At 33.4% G+C, this 20,683-nt stretch overlaps 1 protein-coding gene across 3 annotated transcripts in view; it reads left to right on the plus strand.

The window, feature by feature from the left end:
- The first annotated feature begins 3,572 nt into the window (after window positions 1-3,572).
- Window positions 3,573-20,683, plus strand: part of LOC138708969 (octopamine receptor beta-2R-like) — a 793,399-nt gene continuing 776,288 nt past the window's right edge. For all 3 annotated transcript variants that reach the window (XM_069839376.1, XM_069839375.1, XM_069839377.1), the window contains exon 1: window positions 3,573-3,812. The gene's annotated coding sequence lies outside the window, so the exon portion shown is untranslated. The remainder of the gene's footprint in view (window positions 3,813-20,683) is intronic.

The following is a 20,683-nucleotide window of genomic DNA, read 5'->3' on the forward strand; positions in this document are numbered from 1 at the left end:
TGTTAGTTGTAAGACCTGAGGGTAAAAAACCTTTGGGGAGGTCAAAACGTAGATGGGAGGATAATATTAACATGGATTTGAGGGAGATGGGATATAATGGTAGGGACTGGATTAATCTTGCTGAGGATAGGGACCGATGGCGGGGTAATGTGAGGGTGGCAATGAACCTCCGGGTTCCTTAAAAGCCGTTTGTAAGTAAGTAAATTGATCCCTTTGTATTTTATTGTATTTATTAACATTCCATGGTATTCATGCATTGCTTCACAGCTAGAATATGGAACAAGTAAAAAAATTATAAAGTCTTAATTTATAGTCACAGTCTAGATGAACTATATACAGACGAGATTTACAATACAATGTAATAGTACAACACAAAGTTTTAGTATCAATTTCATAAAGCGTTATTGAATGTCATAAATTCACCTACAGAATAGAAGGCTTGAGAAATTAGGTACTTCTTTAATTTGGCCCTAAATAATCTTATGTTTTGAGTTTCGTTTTTTATATCGATAGGGGGGCTATTAAAAATTTTTGTTGCCATATAACGAGCTTCTTTTTGATAGCAGGATAGACTTGCCGTTGGAGTATGAAAGTCATTTTTTGACGTGTATTTATGCTGTGAACTGTTGAACTAGTTACAAAGTTTTCACGATTAAATATGAGGAAGATTATTAATTAAAAATATACTGATAAGCCATGGGCATTATTTGTAGTTTTTAAAATAGTTCTACACGATTCCCTATATATGGCACCTACTATTATTCTAATTACTCCTTTTTGTAATAGGAATATACTGTTACTATCTGCGGGATTTCCACAGAATATTATTCCAAAACTCATTACCGAGTGGAAGTATGCAAAGTATATTGTTTTTAAGGTATTGATATTTACTATCTTTTGCATAGATCTAATGGCAAAACATGATGAATTTAGTTTGGGGGTAATTTCTTTAATATGATTTTTTCCAATTTAACACATGATCGATTTTTAAGCCAAGAAATTTGGTTGTCGTTGTTTCTAATAGGGATCTGTTATTAATTATTGCTCATGAAATTTGCGCAGGAGATTTCGCATAAGTATCACAGTTACAAGGAGTGCAACATCTCTTTCGAAGACGTGTTCTTAAACTTCTGGTAGAACCTGTATATCTGTATTTTGTATTTATGTGTATCAGAGGGCTGCATCGGACGTTTTCGCTCGAGCGCCAAGTAGTTCATAGCATAATCCGTTAATCAGCGCACATGCATGATGGGTAAAATTGACACGAACGATAAATCCTCGAACGGTATAAGCCGAGCGTTAGACTTTCGTTGTTGTTACAGTGATGAACTGTGTAGTAACATCATAGATGTTTATCATTTCAAAACTTTGCAGTGTTTAACTAACCTCTCCATAGTACAACTACAAAACTTGCTTTAAAATGTAATATAAATATTGTAGGTAAATGTTTTTTTTTCTTTTTTTCCCCCCCACACAGGAGTGATTTTGTTTTTGCCACATCTGATAGATGTTATTGGATGTAAATGTAATTATTATAAACGGAGAACACAGTCACGATAATGCAAGAACGGTATCAAGTTTTCTGGTAATAATAATAATAATAATAATAATAATAATAATAATTAGTGTATCAATCTTTGCATCTGTAACAGTTGTGCAGCATGATTATTCGTTTTATTATATTTTCTGTGACGTTATCTGTGTAGTAATATTGTTATTAATCTACTGCTATATCAATAATATTTTGTAAAACGTTTCTACATTGTCGCAGTATATAGGCGGAACACTATTTATGGACCTATCATATTATATATGTGGTAAATCAAATATTGAATAATTATTAATTAGCAATAATAACTGTATATCGAAGTTTTTCATACTATTTTATTTATAACTTCATGTTCCTGTTTTGGTGCGTTCCATTAGACTGTTCCATTAAACATTTGTCATAAACGCAGAAAATAAAACCTTATTTTTACCGTGTGAGCAAAACATATGTGTATCTTACCTGTCGCCTTCCATACAAGATAAGACATGTCTTTGAGATGACCTTGTACTGTGCTTCTATTTATTAAGAGCGTATCACGACCGATCGTATCTCACTCGAGGATGCGACACTCGACCGATTTCAAGCGAGCGATTTAACTCCAATGCAGCACTCTGATGTGTATGTTTTGTATATAGGCCTATTTACAATTTGAAATTTGAGTTACTATTTACAAAAGTATATTAATTTACAATGCTACATAGCTATTGTAAAGTAAATGTTACATTACAAATAAACATAATCCTCATTGGAACATTTCCCCATCATCATCATCATCATCATCCAAAGAGATTGCATATAAATCACTAGTACGTCCAGTAATGGAATATGGTGCTGCATGTTGGGATCCTTACAGATTAGAACATATTAAGACAGTGGAAAAGATTCAAAAACGGGCTCTTAACTGTTGTCGGAAAAATTCACCATTAAAATGGGACACACTCACGGACAGGAGAACGCGAATTCGATTATGCGCACTGTTCAAAACATACAGAGGTGAGCCTGCCTGGAGAGAAATAAAAAATAGGTTGCAACCGCCAAATTACTCTTCAAGGAACGACCACTCATATAAATTCAGGGAAAGAAGGCAGAGGACGGACACTGGTAAGTTTTCTTTTCTCAATCGTACTATCAGGGACTGGAATGCTTTACCTGCAGACTTACTAAAGGCTTTACCAACAACCAAAAATGCATTTAAAAATAGGCTTAAGGACCTTACTAATAGACGGTAATTATACACAGTAGTTAAAGGGTGTAAATGATATATTGTTATTGAAGTGTTGTATCAGTGAAGAATTATGTTGTGTCAGTGAAGTGTGTTGTATCAGTGAAGAAGTATGTCGTGTCAGTGAAGTGTGCTGTGTAAGTGAAACGTGTTCCTGTCAGTGAAGCTTTATAGTTTATAGTGGCAGTGCAAAGAATTTGAATAGTGAAATGTTTTTGAAGTGTTAGTGAAATCAGGATAGAATCAGTGAAATGTGTCGTAGTTCCAGTGCAGTGAGTGAGTTGACAGCGAAATGAGTGTAATGTTGAAAGGTACTTGTGCAGATATGAACATGTACTCGTGGGTTTTAGTTCGATCTTAGTTTTAAGATACAAATTAGAATATTTCAAATGTTATTTTAAGTGATCGTTTCATTTAATTTAGTATATTCCCTCTTGTTGTTGTTATTATTATTATTATTATTATTAGTATTAATTATTAGTATTATTATTAATTGTATTTTTAATTAATAAGTTTATTATTATCATTATTGAGTGTAATTAGTTACCACTGCCACCGGGTATATACCCATTGCAGTGTGAATAAATACATACATACATCATCATCGTCGTCATCATCATCATCATCACGATCCTCGTAAGACTGATTAATGTCTGGTTTTAAATAAATACTGCACCGCAGTGGACGAATGAATGAGATAGCCAAAGGATGAGATGAGTGAACGACGGGGGGAGGGGGGAGATGGCGTGTTTGTATGGTTACCGGGGGTTCCGCGGAGCTCGGCCGGCCGCCAGCGAGCCTCTAGCTGCCTGGCAGAGCATCAGTCGCTGTCTCACTGTGTAGCGAGGCGGCCGCGCGTCTCGCCTGGCTTGTTTGGGCAGTCAGCAAGTGGCCGGCCACTCCGGTGCGTGACTTACCGAATCGATCTAGCGATGCTATCAACCAGTGCACATTACTTTTACATCAAATGTCATCGCGGGTTTTCAGGACATATCAGTGATAGTTCTTAAAAAGAAGACGTCGTGTGTGCAAACATTTGAGGTAATTTGGTGTAATTTATAATGTCGATAATATTTTTTTTTATAAGTGCAAGTTTATACACGAAAATATTTCCAGTTTCTGTGTTTTCCTCCTTACTTCATCGGGTTTTAATGTGTTTGTGATATCTTCACACATTTGTCTACACACTACCTTGTGATGAGCCGGGGACAACATCTATTTACACCTGTTCGGACTCCAATTTTCTTTATATTGTGTTAGAGTTACTTTAAAATTATACTACATTATGTAATATTACTTTAACTTCCTAAAATTAATTCTATAATTATTCCGAGTTAGTACTTTCAACATCTACAAAAAATTTTACACTTACGTGTAAATTAAACATTTAATTTCTCCATTTATCTTTGAGGTTGTAGTTTACCGTTTCAAACTGAGGATGGTGTGATGAAGCACCGAAACAGTTGTAAGCCGCACAGACTTACATAATTAACACGAGTAAGTCCGCTAGTTAATCAATTACTTATATTCAAGTGTTAAAAGTAGTGTACGCAAGATTCAAAATGGATTTGATTTCGCTTCATCTGACAAGAATTAAATTTAATTGAATTTATTGAGATTAAATTTACTTATTATTTAAATGGTGTCTTAAAATTAGTATAGGATCACTTCATATTTATTTTAAATATACGTATAATTAATTTGAGCACTACTTTCTACACCAACTGCGTCTATTATAACTTTTTAACACTTTCCCTAAACAGGAATTGCCTAGTAAACAAAGTATACCATTTACAAAACAAAATTTTGAATAGTACATATTACATGGATAATTTGTTATGAATATAAAAACCAATGCAAGAAAGAGAAAGAAAGAAATTACAGTGCAATGTCTTATCTGAGGTGATTTCTTAACAACGCAATCGAACCTTTAAACTTATATTGCCTTCAAAACATTTCTCCTTAAAGTTAATTTTTAACTGACTATTTTCTGTTATAAATTAGATCCACTCAGATATAATCGGGTATCAGTTTTCTTTAAATTACTAATATAACACTTTAGATACTTTTAAAATTTAAAATTAATTAAACACAATTGTTGCTGTTTTAACTTCCAACTAGTTTTGAAAGAACTTGTAACATCTGTTCATTTTTAGGAATAATATAGGCATATATATCTAGAAACAGTATTTGCCCTCCAACTTCGTTACATTTTAGTTTCATCTTGAAATTATTTCAATTGCTGCATTTAATTAAAGTAAAGTAATTGATCCGCTTTAATCAAAATGTAGCGCAACGTTTAATTTCTCCATTTCTCTTTGAGGTTGTAGTTTACCGTTTAAAACTGCTCATGTTTTTACTGGTGGAGGATTAGATAACTAATTCTGTTCTGCTTATATATTAGATCCTGATTATTATTTAATACATCCTAAATTAATGGTACCTCAGTTCAGAGAAGAGAAGAATCGCCTTATGAGACAGAGCTTTTGTTATTGTAACTAATTTTTCAGTTTATGAAAATGAATTACTGTAAATATATTTCCATAAATGTACTTTTCGATTTTAAACTGGACGTTCTTCTTATCGATTAATAATTATATCGATTTAAACGTATTTCATCTGTGAGTTTCTAAAATTTTTCCTTCTTTTCATAAAATCATTATAAATTAATTTTAGACTAAATTATTTCAGTATTACTATAAGCATTATTAATATGTTCCGAAAATGTTCAACATTTTTATGTAATTAGCTAAACACACTGCCAAGAAATATTCAGAGTATGTGCGTTATACCGGTCTTCAATTCGTGATTAAAGTTCAAGAATTTAGATCTTTCGACGTTTGCAACAGCTAAGGCGCAGGTATATGACAAGGTCGTGTGTTCGAATCCTATCCGTTATAGTACAATTATGGTGTCTGTCAGTTGCCAATATGTGCATAGTTTTGCCTTGAGTGGAAGCCCATCGTTGTGTTTACCTTACATCAAGAGCGAAGTGTTGTTTGTTTTAGTATAAAGTCGAGAAAGACATCACACGCAGGCTTTGAGCAACGTTCATCCCAAGACGTTGAATCGAGAAAGAAAATATTTCCAATCAAATTCTATTTAATGTTGTATTGGTCCTCATTTAACAATACATATAATGTAGGCAGGCGTATCTGTATAATAATATATCAATTTGTATGAAGTTATTTGTAATGAATTTAACTGGAAAGCAACCAAAGCCGTTAATATACAGTAGGTACTCAACGTTTGTAATCTTTGTTCCGTGTTCAAAAACCGAATCACAGTTTATTTTCAATTTTTTTTTTAGTTGGTTAGTTCATTTAGTATCGATGGGATTGGTGATAACGAAATATTTAGCGAGATGAGGTCGAGGATTCGCCATAGATTACTTGACATTCTCTTTACGGTTGGGAAAAACCTCGGGAAAACTCAACCATGTAATCAACCCGAGTGCAGCTTTAGATCGATTTTTAATTTAATTTTGAACTAAAGCTCATAAGGATTTAGTTCTTGTACTTTAATATTATCATCTTTACCTTAAGCTTCATATTCAATATTAAAGATTTTGACTCTTCTGTGTCCGTTACATTCCAGTCCCTTTACGGGACACACATCTACAGATATCGACATATAGTTGTTATGAGGACACTATGCCACAAGACCACCGCTTAAAATAATATATCAAATTAATTCTAAATTGGTACATACCTAGTGTCTGCTAGATGAAGATTTTATTTGTATATTAATATGTACTTGATAATATGTATTTGTTTCCATAAAATAGTATTACATACGTAATGTATTTAAGAATATTTAAATATTATTGTATGTATGTATGTATTTATTTATTAACACTACAATTGGGTATACACCCGTTGGCAGTGATATATAATATACAATAATACCATATACAGGGACATAATTTTATTTTTACTAACATTTCTGATATTAACCTGCCTATACCTTTGAATCAACGGTTGCTAACCCCTTCTATGACTGGAGTTCGATGGCGTAATATACAAACAAATCACTTTACTAGGTATAGGAGGGAAGAAAAGTAATTCTTCCATTTACGTAAACTAGGAAATATCAAGCTTTTGAGTTTGATAATCTTCATTAGGTTTTTGTTTAATCAAAATACAGTACAGTATTAACAATGAGTGTTTTTACTCACGAACTGAGCTATCCATGCGGACGTATTCATTATGCAGTGTATATTAGAGTGTCTATAGCACATTAGCGTACACTATAGAGAATGAAGTTAAATTGAAAAATAATCATAATATGGATATTTAAACACATGTTTCAAAATGGTGGCGGTTCATTTCGATTAATGTATGTAATTCCAATTACCAGTTTCGTCCTTCGTACTAGTAGGCCTAACTCATGTTGGAATAATTCTGTACCTACTGTATAAAAGAGTGCCTTACTTACTGTAAATTCAATCTTCACTTCTGCTCGATCCGAAAAGATAAAATTACATTCTATATACTGTCCGTCCAAGTGATTATGTCGCAGGATCGTAGAAAGGAGGAAAATCACGTGACAGTTAATTACTTAACGAGGCCTGTTATTTAAGTTATTTTAAACACTTCTATAGGTATAATATTACGTATATGTCCAATTCCTAACAGAAATTAATGTTCTCAGAAAAGAGCTAAGACAGCCCAGCCACTAGCCTTTACCGAGAGGCGAATAGAAGCTGGTGGGGAAAACCGGAATGCGACGTAGGCAAATGGACGACAGTACCTTTGCGAAAATGATGTAATATTGAAAGCTCTTTCGTCATTGGAAAACGCGAACATACATTTGGAACGTACTGTGACGGTAAGGCTACTATGACTTGGATCTGTGTGGAAGACGGTTGAACTTCATTCGTAGAAGGGGTAGGAGTGAAGTACATTAAAAAACTCAGGTACAATAAAAATTGAAGTAAAAATAAAATGATGTCCCTGTATAATTCTACAATAATTACAGGAATAAAAGAAAAAAATAAAATAAAATAAACCTAAATCTATTTCTAACTATAAATAAATAGATACAATAAACGTAGAACTATAAATAAAAGCTATTCTATAATAAAAAATTATTCTATAATAACAATAAGCAAAACAACTATTCTATAATAACAATAAGCAAAAGTAAACTTAACTTATAAGTACTTCTATTTCACCCAACTATTACCAATTTAATTAATTACATATCACCTTAATTAATTACAAATCAGCTTAATTAAATTTCGTCTTAATTACGTATCACCTTAATTTATTTACATATCAACTAAGTTACATATCTTAATTAATTACAAATCAACTTAGTTAAATATCATCTTAATTAATTACATATCACCTTAATTTATTTACATATCAACTAAGTTACATATCATCTTAATTACAGAACTTCCAGACTTCATATTGATCTGTCAAGAATGTTTCATTTCTAGTGCTAATTTTCACTTCTAGTGCTAATTACTACTACTTCCATGAATTCACAACATCAAGTTATCCATCAAATAGTGAAAAATGTGTGAAGTGATGTCTACTTTCTAGTGAAGCGAATTTAAAAATACAGTTACATGAAGAAGTTTTAGAAAACGCGAAAATATTTAGTGAGGTTGAAATGATTTGCGTTGGTTGCAGTGTTGCTGCTGTGTGACGTACACGTTCAAAGACCCTTACAAAAATATTTACTTTATTGTGTTTCGTAATAATAATACACGAACAAACAGAATTATCTTGACTTATTTTAAGAAAGCTTCCATGTGTTCGCGAGAGGCAGGACGTTGACGACATGAGAGATGGGGAAGAGAACAGAGGTTCGCTGCATAATCCCTACTTCCTATACCAGAGAGCTTATCAAAAGAAAACACTGCCAGCGACATAAAGTGTTAAAACTGCTTTACGGAATAACGCAACTTCCCCCTCTCTTCCTCCTGCTCTGTGATAAACCGTTGCCTTGAAATGTATACAATTGATTACAGCTTTAATTCATAAATATCTCTCCGCAAATACGTTCAATATGAACGACCAATTTCACACATTATTATTATTATTATTATTATTATTATTATTATTATTATTATTATTATTATTATTATTATTATAATATTCATGTTCACATTCTTCTCCCCATTTCTCTCCGTCCTTTTTCATTCTTCTTTTGTTTACATTTCTTTTTCACATATCATTTCCTTTTGTCCTTTTCCTGATCTTTCTCTCCTTGAGTTATTTCTATATACACTTGTTGTCCTCGTCCTATTTTTTCACTCTCTTCTTGCTTCTGCTGTTCCTCTTAGTCATTATCTTCTCATTCCTTTTCTGTCATTTCTTTCACTCTCCCCTTTTTATCTTCCTCTCTACTCTAATTATTTTTCATCTTTCCCGCTTCTCTTTGTTTTTGTTTTCCTTTATGACTTTGTTTTTCTCTTCCTCTTTTTCTCCTCATTTCCTCTTACGCCATTGTCCCATATGTACCTGTCTTCTTACGTTTTTCTTCTTCCATCTCATTCTACTTCCAGCATATTCTCCTTTTTTTGCCTTTTTCCTTCTGTCTTTTTCTCCTTTCTCCTTTTAGGTTTTTCTTCTTTTATCTCCTATCTCTTTCTTCTACCTTCATCTCTTTCTCCTTCTACCTTTATCTCCTTTCACCTCTTTCTTCTTCTACCTTCATGTCTTTTCACCTCTTTCTTCTTCTACCTTCATCTCTTTTCACCTCTTCCTTCTTCTACCTTGATCTCTTTTTATCTCTTTTCACTTCTACCTTTATCTCCTTTCACCGCTTTCTTCTTCTACCTTTATCTTTTTCTACCTCTTTTTACTTCTAAATTTGTCTCTTTTCACCTCTTTTTACTTCTACCTTTATCTTCTTTTACCTCTTTCTTCTTCTACCTTTATCTCTTTTTACCCCTTTTTACTTCTAAATTTATCTCATTTCACCTCTTTCTACTTCTACCTTTATCTTGTTTTACCTCTTTCTACTTCTACCTTTATCTCCTTTCACCTCTTTCTTTGTCTACCTTTATCTCTTTTTACCTCTTTCTACTTCTACCTTTATCTCCTTTCACCTCTTCTTCTACTTTTATCTCTTTTTATCTCTTTCTACTTCTACCTTTATCTCCTTTCACCTCTTTCTTCTTCCACCTTTTTCTTCTTTTACCTCTTTCTTCTTCCACCTTTAACTCCTTTTACCTCTTTCTTCTTCTTGTTTTATCTCCTTTTATCTCTTTCAAACTTTTCCCCCCTTTCATCTCCATCTGTTTCTAGCTATATCTCCTTTAATTTTTCTCCTTCGACGTTTTTATCCTTTTACCCCTTTCTCCTAACTTTTTACTTGTTTGCCCTTCCAGCTCTATCTTCCAGCTTTCCTTTTTGTAGCATTTTTTCTTCTACTTTTTGTTTCCCTCTTACCTCTTTCAAGGTTTTCGGCTTCTACACATTTCTCCTTCCATTCCTTTCTCCTTCTACGGGTTTCTCTTTCTACCACTTTGTCCTGCCACATTTTTCTCCTTCTAATCATTTTTCTTTTCAATTTCTTTTATAGGTGTATCTCGTACTTTTCTTCCTTTCTTACTCTCTAGCTTTCTTTTTTTAGGTTTTTCTCTTTTACTTCCACCTTTTTGTTCTATTCTCTTTCACTTTCCTCTTCTTTCTCCTCTTCTGGCATTCTTCTTCCTCTGCCCACGTTTTATTATATTCTTTTGTATTTGTTTTATCTCCTTAATGTAAGCTATGTTAATAATTTGCATATATACACAGTAGCCTATATCTAAATGGTATGTGTTTCTATTCCCATAGTAACTATACCGTCATGTTTTTATTAATTTCTATAATCAATAATAACAAAATAAATGTGCAATTATTATAAAATGAATTTTACCATCTTAAAAAAAATCATGTTACTGAAACGTTAGAGTGAAGGTTTCCTCGATATCGATATCGATTCGAGAACTTTTCCTTGTCTGTTATTTTACATTCAGAATTGCTCTTGTTTGGCCTCCCACGGCTTCAGTATCGACGATCCCTCCCTTGAGTAAAAGCGGCTGAAACGTGATGCTGACGACACGCCTCATTACGATGCCTCAGAAGCATACTATGAGTAGCCTACCACTTCTTGCTCTCTTTACGTCTTCGTGGTGTCTATAATGGAAATTTCACACTTCATCACCGTTTGATATTTACGGAGGTATGCAGTCTACGGGCTTCAATTTCTCCCGGATACTGTAACCACCTGATGTGAATCATATCCTTTGTAAAAGGTACTTAATGGCTAGCAAAGCATGTATCTTACTACGAAGATAAGACGAAGAGTTATACAGTATGCTTTGCTCATAAGTTGAGATAGTATCTCTTCCATTAATATCTGAATATTTCTCTTGCAATGTTTGGCAAACGAGCCACGCTTTAAGCACATACAGAGCTGTGCATTACGTACGCTAACGATGAAATTAAGAGAGTGGCTGATTTATCGGCTCAGAATTATTTTCACTAAAGTATTGCATTGTACCTAACATTGTACGCCACTGTTCGAATATCTCTGGCCTTCTACGTCGAGACACTCCTTCAAATTCCGGGAAAGTTGAAATGGAATTTTTGTTTTAAAAATATGATGTGCGATTGATTAGGTTTAATGGATGTTTCACTGTCTCTTCTATAAGTTTGCGACTTCTCAGTTCTTCTGGTACATTAAAATAGAAGAGTAAAATCATAGCGACAGTCAGATTTGTCTGCGTACCTCTGATCGAAATTAGTAACAATTGTGAGGAGAGATACTTCTGGAAACGGTCAAATGCAGAGTACGATTTGTAAGAACGGGTGAAGAGGATTTCAAAAACACATTCGCCATCTCTACACGTCCGTACTTATCAGAGATAATAATGTCGTTTCGCACTGCATTTTCTTATAAACGGCTTTTGTGAATATTTATGTACATTATACTGTATATGTCAAAATACAATTTAATTTCATTATTACGTCTCTTTAAGTACTATAACTACTTTTTTCTTTCAAGATTACAGTTTGTCATTCTTCACACAGACCTTTTATGTTTGTATAGTATAGGTATGTCCTATTATATTCAAATAATGAAGAGTCTGCATTTTGAGTGAACAATTTTAATGGAAATTTATTAAATGTGTCTTTTATTTTATGGATCTAATTCCCTGGATTTTACAAGGCATTAACTTTTTTTTTACAAATATTTAATTATGTAATGCTTTCGGACGTGTTTTTTAAGTCTGCATGGACTGATTAAGTAGGTTATTTTACGCTGTATCAACATCTTAGATTATTTAGCGTCTGAATGAGATGGTGATAATGCCGGTAAAATGAGTCCGGAGTCCAGCACCGATAGTTTTTTTTTTAATTTTATTGGGTTATTTTACGACGCTGCATCAACATCTAGGTTATTTAGCGTCTGAATGAAATTAAGGTAATAATGCCGGTGAAATGAGTCCGGGGTCCAGCACCCAAAGTTACCCAGCATTTGCTCGTATTGGGTTGAGGGAAAACCCCGGAAAAAACCTCAACCAGGTAACTTGCCCCGACCGGGATTCGAACCCGGGCCACCTGGTTTCGCGGCCAGACGCGCTGACCGTTACTCCACAGGTGTGGACGCACCGATAGTTACCCAGCATTTGCTCATATTGGGTTGAGGGAAAACCCCGGAAAAACCTCAACCAGGTAACTTGTCCCGACCGGGATTCGAACCTGGGCCAGACGCGCTAGCCGTTACTGCACAGGTGTCGACTGGACTGATTATCTGAATGACTTTTTCCGAGTTTTCCCCAACTTACCAAATATTTCACTGCGAACAAATCCGCCGACATAAGTAACCTCGCAATGTTTCAGAATTTAAATATAACTATTTGATGATGTATAGGGAAAGAGGAGATATCTGTGTATCTCCCTTAAGGAAAAATTACACGTCACACACACCAGTCAAATGGGCCTGTAAACAAGTCATATACATACACACGCGCATAGACACGAAACATTTGCTCGAAATGTATTCGCATGAGTTTTAAGAATTCATAAGCTACTTAAGTCATATAGTAACGAGAATTATCTTCTTCTGTCATTGTATTGTATTTATTTACATTTCATGGTATTCACACGTAGCTTTACAGCTAGAATATGGAACATGTCAAAACAATTTTATTAGTACTACAAAGTCATAATTATAGTCACAGTCTAGTTGAAACACATACAGAAGAGTTTTGCTAGTACAGCACAAGGAATAATTATTATCTATACTTAACACAAGACAAAAATATTCATGCAGCGTTGTTGAATTTTATAGATTCACCTACAGAATAGAAGGCGTGAGATATTAGCTAGTTCATTAATTTGGCCATAAATAATCTTATGTTTTGAGTTAGTTTCTTTATATCCATAGGAGGGCTATTAAAAATTTGTACTGCCATATAACGCACTTCTTTTTGCTAGCACGATAGATTTGCCGATGGAGTATGAAAGTCATTTTTGACGAGTATTATGCTGTTAACTGTGGAATTAGTTACTAAGTTTTCATGATTACATACGAAAAAAATTATTAATGAAAACATATATTGACAAGCCATGGGCATTATTTGTAGTTTTTTTTTCTCACTCTGAGAGAGGAATGTAGGTTAAGGGTGTTTGAGAATAAGGTGCTTAGGAAAATATTTGGGGCTAAGCGGGATGAAGTTACAGGAGAATGGAGAAAGTTACACAACGCAGAACTGCACGCATTGTATTCTTCACCTGACATAATTAGGAACATTAAATCCAGACGTTTGAGATGGGCAGGGCATGTAGCACGTATGGGCGAATCCAGAAATGCATATAGAGTGTTAGTTGGGAGGCCGGAGGGAAAAAGACCTTTGGGGAGGCCGAGACGTAGATGGGAGGATAATATTAAAATGGATTTGAGGGAGGTGGGCTATGATGATAGAGACTGGATTAATCTTGCACAGGATAGGGACCGATGGCGGGCTTATGTGAGGGCGGCAATGAACCTTCGGGTTTCTTAAAAGCCATTTGTAAGTAAGTAAGTAAGTGCTACACGATTCCCTAGATTTGCCACCTACCATTCTCCCAATTACTCTTTATTGTAGTTACTGTTACTATCTGTAGAATTTTCCCAGAATATTATTCCAAATCTCATTACCGATTGGAAGTATTGTTTTTAAGGTATTGCTATTTACTACTTTTTGCATAGATCGAATAGCAAAACACGCTGAATTTAATTAGGGAGTAATTTCTTTAATATGACTTTTCCAATTTAACATACGAGTATTATCGATTTTTAAGCCAAGAAATTTGGTTGTTGACGTTTCTAATAGGGACCTGTTAGTACATAAACCTACTATACAGGATAAAAGAAATATAAGTGACGTCCTTTTCACAGTCGTCGGGGACGGTCTACAGAATCAAAAAATGTCCATACAACATAGGGTCAAAACTTCATAGTTTTCCCAGAAAAAAAAATTCTTTTCTTATTTTATTTGCGTCATACTGCTTATATCGTTAGTAAAATTACGAAATCAATTACATCAGTAGATATATCTAGCAAAGAGTTAATATTAGTTTAAATAAATATTCGTGTGTTCTATTACGTTTTCGTGAAATTAAATAAAAATGCATGCTTAAATTTGTTAATATTCTGGCGTGTGAGACGTGACAATGTGTTCAGAAGGCAGTACTCTGCAGAGACGTAAGTACGGGTCAGCTGAGTTCAAGCTCCCTGTCCATAGGTCTACTGCAAAGCGGATGGCAGTTCAGTACAGGGTCTTCGATAAACAACTTACGTCATTCACAATTTAGGAATATAATACGTTATTAATTTATGGAGAAAGTCGTCGTACTTCAAGTGAGGCAAGAAGGATGTACCGTCAACGTTTTTCTCAAAGACTGTTACCTAATCGGCGAACTTTTGTAGCAGTTTCTCAACGATTTTTAGAAACTAGAAGTCTCTTACTCCGTTTCGAAAATCACACAACCAGAAATTTGTTTAAAAATGGTACTGCTTTATGGAAGCGGGAGAGATTAAATTTTGCATTAGAAAAAAAATTCGGTGTGATTTTTTTGCAGAAAACCATTATTGTTAATTTTTTAGACGTATAATAAAAATGGAGCAATATTGTTACGTAAAATGTAAATATAGGCTACCATAATGTTCTATTAATGAGATTGAAATTTTGTATTTGCTGCTCGTTTTATGTAAACAAAAGTATTATCATGGTCTCTCCTCCATTAGAACAGAGCATCTGTTTTGTACCAGTATATCTGTACCAGCTTGAGCTGTACTGTGTACTTATAAACCCCTCCGTCTCATCCTGAAATGTTGAAAAACGTCTAATATTGTAAACTTTAATAAATAATTAATTAAATATTTCAATTAGAAAAAAATTGTAAGGACATTTTTCTTCCTTATGACATGAATAATAATCAGTTAAATAACAGCATTTATATCCCTTACATCCTGTATATGTACTTGCATTATAAGTAACAAACTTCATACCCAGAGCATAGTTTACCATAATCCCATATTTTATTTTATTTCCGATTTGACACCGTAGCAATTCCGTGACATGGTATCAGCTTAACTTTGGATATTCACCTAAGACAATACAGGACATCAATATTAACAAATGAAAGAATACGTTCTATAATCAAAACCACCACCATGAATTCCGCAGAAAATCAAAACTGCTCGCTCGTCTTAACTGTTGTGTATACTGTGATTGAATAATAATAATAATAATAATAATAATAATAATAATAATAATAATAATAATAATAATATTAAAGCTATTAATAATTGTGCTGATGTACAATTAAGGGGAGACTCCACTGAAAATGATGAAAATTTTCCACAAAAAAATTATTGGCTATTTCACTTCTTCAGAATTTATATTTTCGTACCCCAAATGGATTTAGTTTAATTCTGATTAAAAATATGTTCATTTTTTAAATAAATGCTGTAAGGGGTATGACATTTAAAGAGCTGTCAAAATTACTTTTTTAATCTTAGAATTCTTTTTTATAAATTTCTGATTATAAATCTAGTAAATTTTTGTTCTGTAGTTGGTTCCCTGAAGTTACTAGATGAATATAGCAGAGGAGAATTTTAATTTCCATATAAATTTATTTTACTTTCAAATCAATTTTTGCGTAAGTTTTTTCTTAATTCAACATCAACTTTTTATGCCAAATATTAACCAATCTCGATGTAATTTTATTGCAAGTATTTATGATGTAGCTGCATGTTTCTATGCATTTATTTTGGGAGAAAAGCTGCTAGTTTATTTTATTATTTTTTTCATGAATTAAAGAAAAAATAACATTTTTAAAATTTGAAACAATTTTTGAAAGTGTATGAATTAGATATTTTATTAAATGAATGCCTAGAAATGTTTCTTTACGTCTTGTGAATCCAACAAAAAAGAAGCTTAAAAATTGAGATCTTCTACTAAAAACTTTGGTTTGAAAATATTTCAAAAAAAAAAAAATAGAAAAAATAAATCAAAATCAAAAGCCAAAAAAATTGAGAGTGTAAAATTTGGATTTTGTTAGTCCCTTACATAGTATACATGCTCTCAAAATTTGTTTAAAAAAATGATTAGGGAAAAAGTTATCATTTTTAGTGGAGTGTTCCCTTAATAGGACAACAGTCATCTGGACATATGCCTTTTATAAATAAGGTTCTTTTAAAATATGTCACTTTATGATTGGTATTTTTTTACATACTCTTGACGTCTCAGTAATGCGGAATAACTACCAGCGATTGAGAACTGAGTAAATATAGGCCTAGTAGTAATTATTTAATTATTTCAGCCAACTGTATGCACTCAATAAGTTAAACAGACATATACGTGCATCGTTATTATATCTCATGGCATTCATGACTCAAGCAATTAAAGTATTACCTATATTTGAATGTCCTTGGCAAAGACATCATTATATCACAACACAAGCACGTAGTCTTAACACATAGACTATGGAAACCAGCGAGAGAGGTTTGGAAATATGACGTAGGAGATTTTTACGTCCTATTTCTTTGAGACACGTAAGTCAGTATTGTTAAGAAATTATTCAAAGTTAATATATTTCCTTTCAAAAAAGATAAAGAGAGAAATGTGTCCGTGAAGGTAGATGTAATACTTCAACGGTTCACTAAGCTTTTCGTAGCTATTATTAAATTAAGTGCACAGGGACAAGTATTTGCGTTGTACGATTACTACCGGGTGAACACAAAATATTTACCTGATTATAAACATTTATTGCTCGAAAACTATGCTAGGTACAGGGAAGTGGTTTTCACCAAATGTTACCTCACTTTACAAAGTTTTCATGCATATGCAGGATGTCAGGGGTATAAGTGCCGTCCTTTTCACAGTCGTCTGGGATGATCTACAGGATCACAAAATTTCCATACAACATAGTGTCAAAACTATTATAGTTTTCCCAGAAAAAAAATTCTTTCCTTATTTTCTTTTGCGTTATACTGTTTATATCGTTAGTGAAATTACGAAAACAATTACATCAGTAGATATATCCAGCAAAGCGTTAATATTAGTTTAAATAAATATTTGTGTTCTATTAAGTTTTCGTGAAAGTAAATAATGCATGCTTAAATTTCTTAATATTCTGGCGTGAGTGACATAACAACATGTTTAGAAGGATTCATCTGCTGACAGTCTGTAGTCTGCATAGACGTACAGATCAGCTGAGTTCAAGCTTCCTGTCCATAGGTCTTCTGCCGAGCTGATGGCAGTTCAGTACAGGGTATTCGATAAGCAACTTAGAATATCATTCACAGTTCAGGAATATCATATGCTATTAATTCGTGGAGAAAGTCGTATTTCAAGTTTAGCAAGAAGGATGTAACGTCAATGTATTCCTCAAAGAAGGTTACCTAATCGGCGTTTTATCATTTTCCTTCATCAGTTCAGTTTCCGTATTTCCTTAATATTGTTCCCAAGTACCGGTAGTCATGTTTATTCGCAAAAAGCAGTTCTCAACAATTATTAGAAACCGGGAGTCTCTTACTCCGTTTCGAAAAGCACACAACCAGAAATTTCTTTAAAAATGATACTGCTTTTATTGATACTACGATGACCTTACAATTGAAATTATTTGTTCCCAAGGCAAAGTTCTAGGCTCTATTCTATTTTTAATATATATTAATGACTTATTAAAAATTGACTTACAAGAATACAATGGTGTTCACTATTCTTATGCAGATGACACAGTTTTACTTTTTGGTGGAAAAACCTGGTATGATGCATATAATAATTCAAATAATGGACTTAAATTAATAAAAAAATGGTTTGATATAAATTATCTTTCTATCAACGAAAATAAAACCATAATTATTCCATTCTCATTGTCTGAAAAATGTAACAAACCTCCTACATCTATATTAAGTATTAAATTACATAATTCTGATTGTTGTCTTATACAATGTAAATGTCCGATTATTAAAGAGTCCTCTGAAGTTAAGTAATTTTCGATAATCATTTAAAATGGAACCAACACATTAATTACCTTTGTAATAAATTACGTAAAATAGTATATTATTTTGTTTTATTGAGGAATTACTTGTCAATAAGTTTATTACGTACAATATATTTAACTTTATATCAATCGGTAATTATGTATGGAATTATAGGATGGGGTAGCTCATTTAAATCCAATTTTAATTCACTTTATTTATTACAAAATAAAATAATTAAAATATGTCTTCATAAATCTATTGATTTGTCCACACCTGTGGAGTAACGGTCAGCGCGTCTGGCTGCGAAACCAGGTGGCCCGGGTTCGAATCCCGGTTACCTGGTTGAGGTTTTTTCCGGGGTTTTTCCTCAACCCAATACGAGCAAATGCTGGGTAACTTTCGGTGCTGGACCCCGGACTCATTTCACCGGCATTATCACCTTCATATCATTCAGACGCTAAATAACCTAGATGTTGATACAGCGTCGTAAAAAAAACCCAATTAATCTATTGATTTTCCATCTCAAAATTTGTTTCTAGACTTTAATGCACTTAACGTAAGACAAATTTCTTATATTGTATTAATAAAATTCATACATAAAAATCGAAATAATTTTGAATTGTATTCTCATAGTTATGAAACAAAAGGTATGGATTCTTTGAGATTGTTTGTACTAAAAAGCAACACTGTTACAGTATTTAATCATAGTAGTAATTTAGGCCCAAGAATATATAACAAATTGATATTTAAATATCCTAATCTTGTCAATTCTAATAGTTCTAGTATTAAATTTAAAAAGTTATGTATGGATTTTATAAAAATTGAAAAATTGTAAATTTAAATTTATATACTATAATTGCACAGTAGACATAAGACAAATTGTATTGTATAATTATTAATTTCAATTCAGGAATCCGCCCCTGAGCACGAGTTCTGCTCTTTCATGGGCGAGCTAAAGTTTTTCTGTATATATCATATTTTATGTTACGATTATTAGCAAAATAATAAATAAATAAATACATTTATGTTTACTGGTGCTCGTATAGTTAACGCATAAGTCCTTCTCTTCCACTCAAACAATATAAAAAATACAGAGCAAATATAAATAACATAAATACAGAAGAATGGGTGGAGCGGAGAAAAATTCTCCCCAGCAATGGGACTCGAACCCGGCTTTTCAGCTCTACGTGCTGACGCTTTATCCACTAAGCCACACCGGATTCCAGTTGCTATGCCGGATTAAATCCTCTCAGTTTAGGTTCCACCTCTTAGTTTCCCTTTAGTGGCCAACCCTCATGCACTGTGTCACAGATGTGTGATAGTGGCACAATATCCAAATCACTATGTGCAGAGGTGCACTCATTACGAGTGACTAAGTTGCCGGGATCCGACGGAATAACCGCCGTCTTAAATCACTAAGTGATTATTTATTCCTGCACGGAAATAATATACGTACTTCGGTACATCACAATAGTAAATACACAAACAGTGAAATAATAATAATAATAATAATAATAATAATAATAATAATAATAATACTTACTTATTGGCTTTTAAGGAACCCGGAGGTTCATTGCCGCCCTCATATATGCCCGCCATTGATCCCTATCCTGAGCAAGATTAATCCAATCTCTACCATCATAACCCATCTCCCTCAAATCCATTTTAATATTATCTTCCCATCTACTTCTCGGCCTCCCCAAAGGTCATTTTCCCGCCGGTCTCCCAACTAACACTCTATATGCATTTCTGGATTCGCCCATACATACTACATGCCCTGCTCATCTCAAGCGTCTGGATTTAATGTTCCTAATTATGTCAGGTGAAGAATACAATGCGTGCAGCTCTGCGTTGTGTAACTTTCTCCATTCTCCTGTAACTTCATCCCTCTTAGACCCAAATATTTTCCTAAGAATCTTATTCTCAAACACCCTTAATCTCTGTTCCTCTCTCAAAGTGAGAGTCCAAGCTTCACAACCATATAGAACAATCGGTAATATAACTGTTTTTTTAAATTCTAACTTTTAGATTTTTTGACAGCAGTCTAGATGATAAAAGCTTCCCAACCGAATAATAACAGGCATTTCCCATATTTATTCTGTGTTTAATTTCCTCCTGAGTGGCATTTATATTTGTTACTGTTGCTCCAAGATATTTTAATTTTTCCACCTCTTCGAAGGATAAATCTCCAATTTTTATATTTCCATTTCGTACAATATTCTGGTCACGAGACATAATCATATGCTTAGTCTTTTCGGGATTTACTTCCAACCCTATCGCTTTACTTGCTTCAAGTAGAATTTCCGTGTTTTCCCTAATCGTTTGTGGATTTTCTCCTAACATATTCACGTCATCCGCATAGACAAGAAGCTGATGTAGCCCGTTCAATTCCAAACCTTCTGTGTTATCCTGAACTTTTCTAATGGCATATT

This window comes from Periplaneta americana, chromosome 11, assembly GCF_040183065.1.
Source record: "Periplaneta americana isolate PAMFEO1 chromosome 11, P.americana_PAMFEO1_priV1, whole genome shotgun sequence".
In the NCBI taxonomy this organism is placed as follows: domain Eukaryota; kingdom Metazoa; phylum Arthropoda; class Insecta; order Blattodea; family Blattidae; genus Periplaneta; species Periplaneta americana.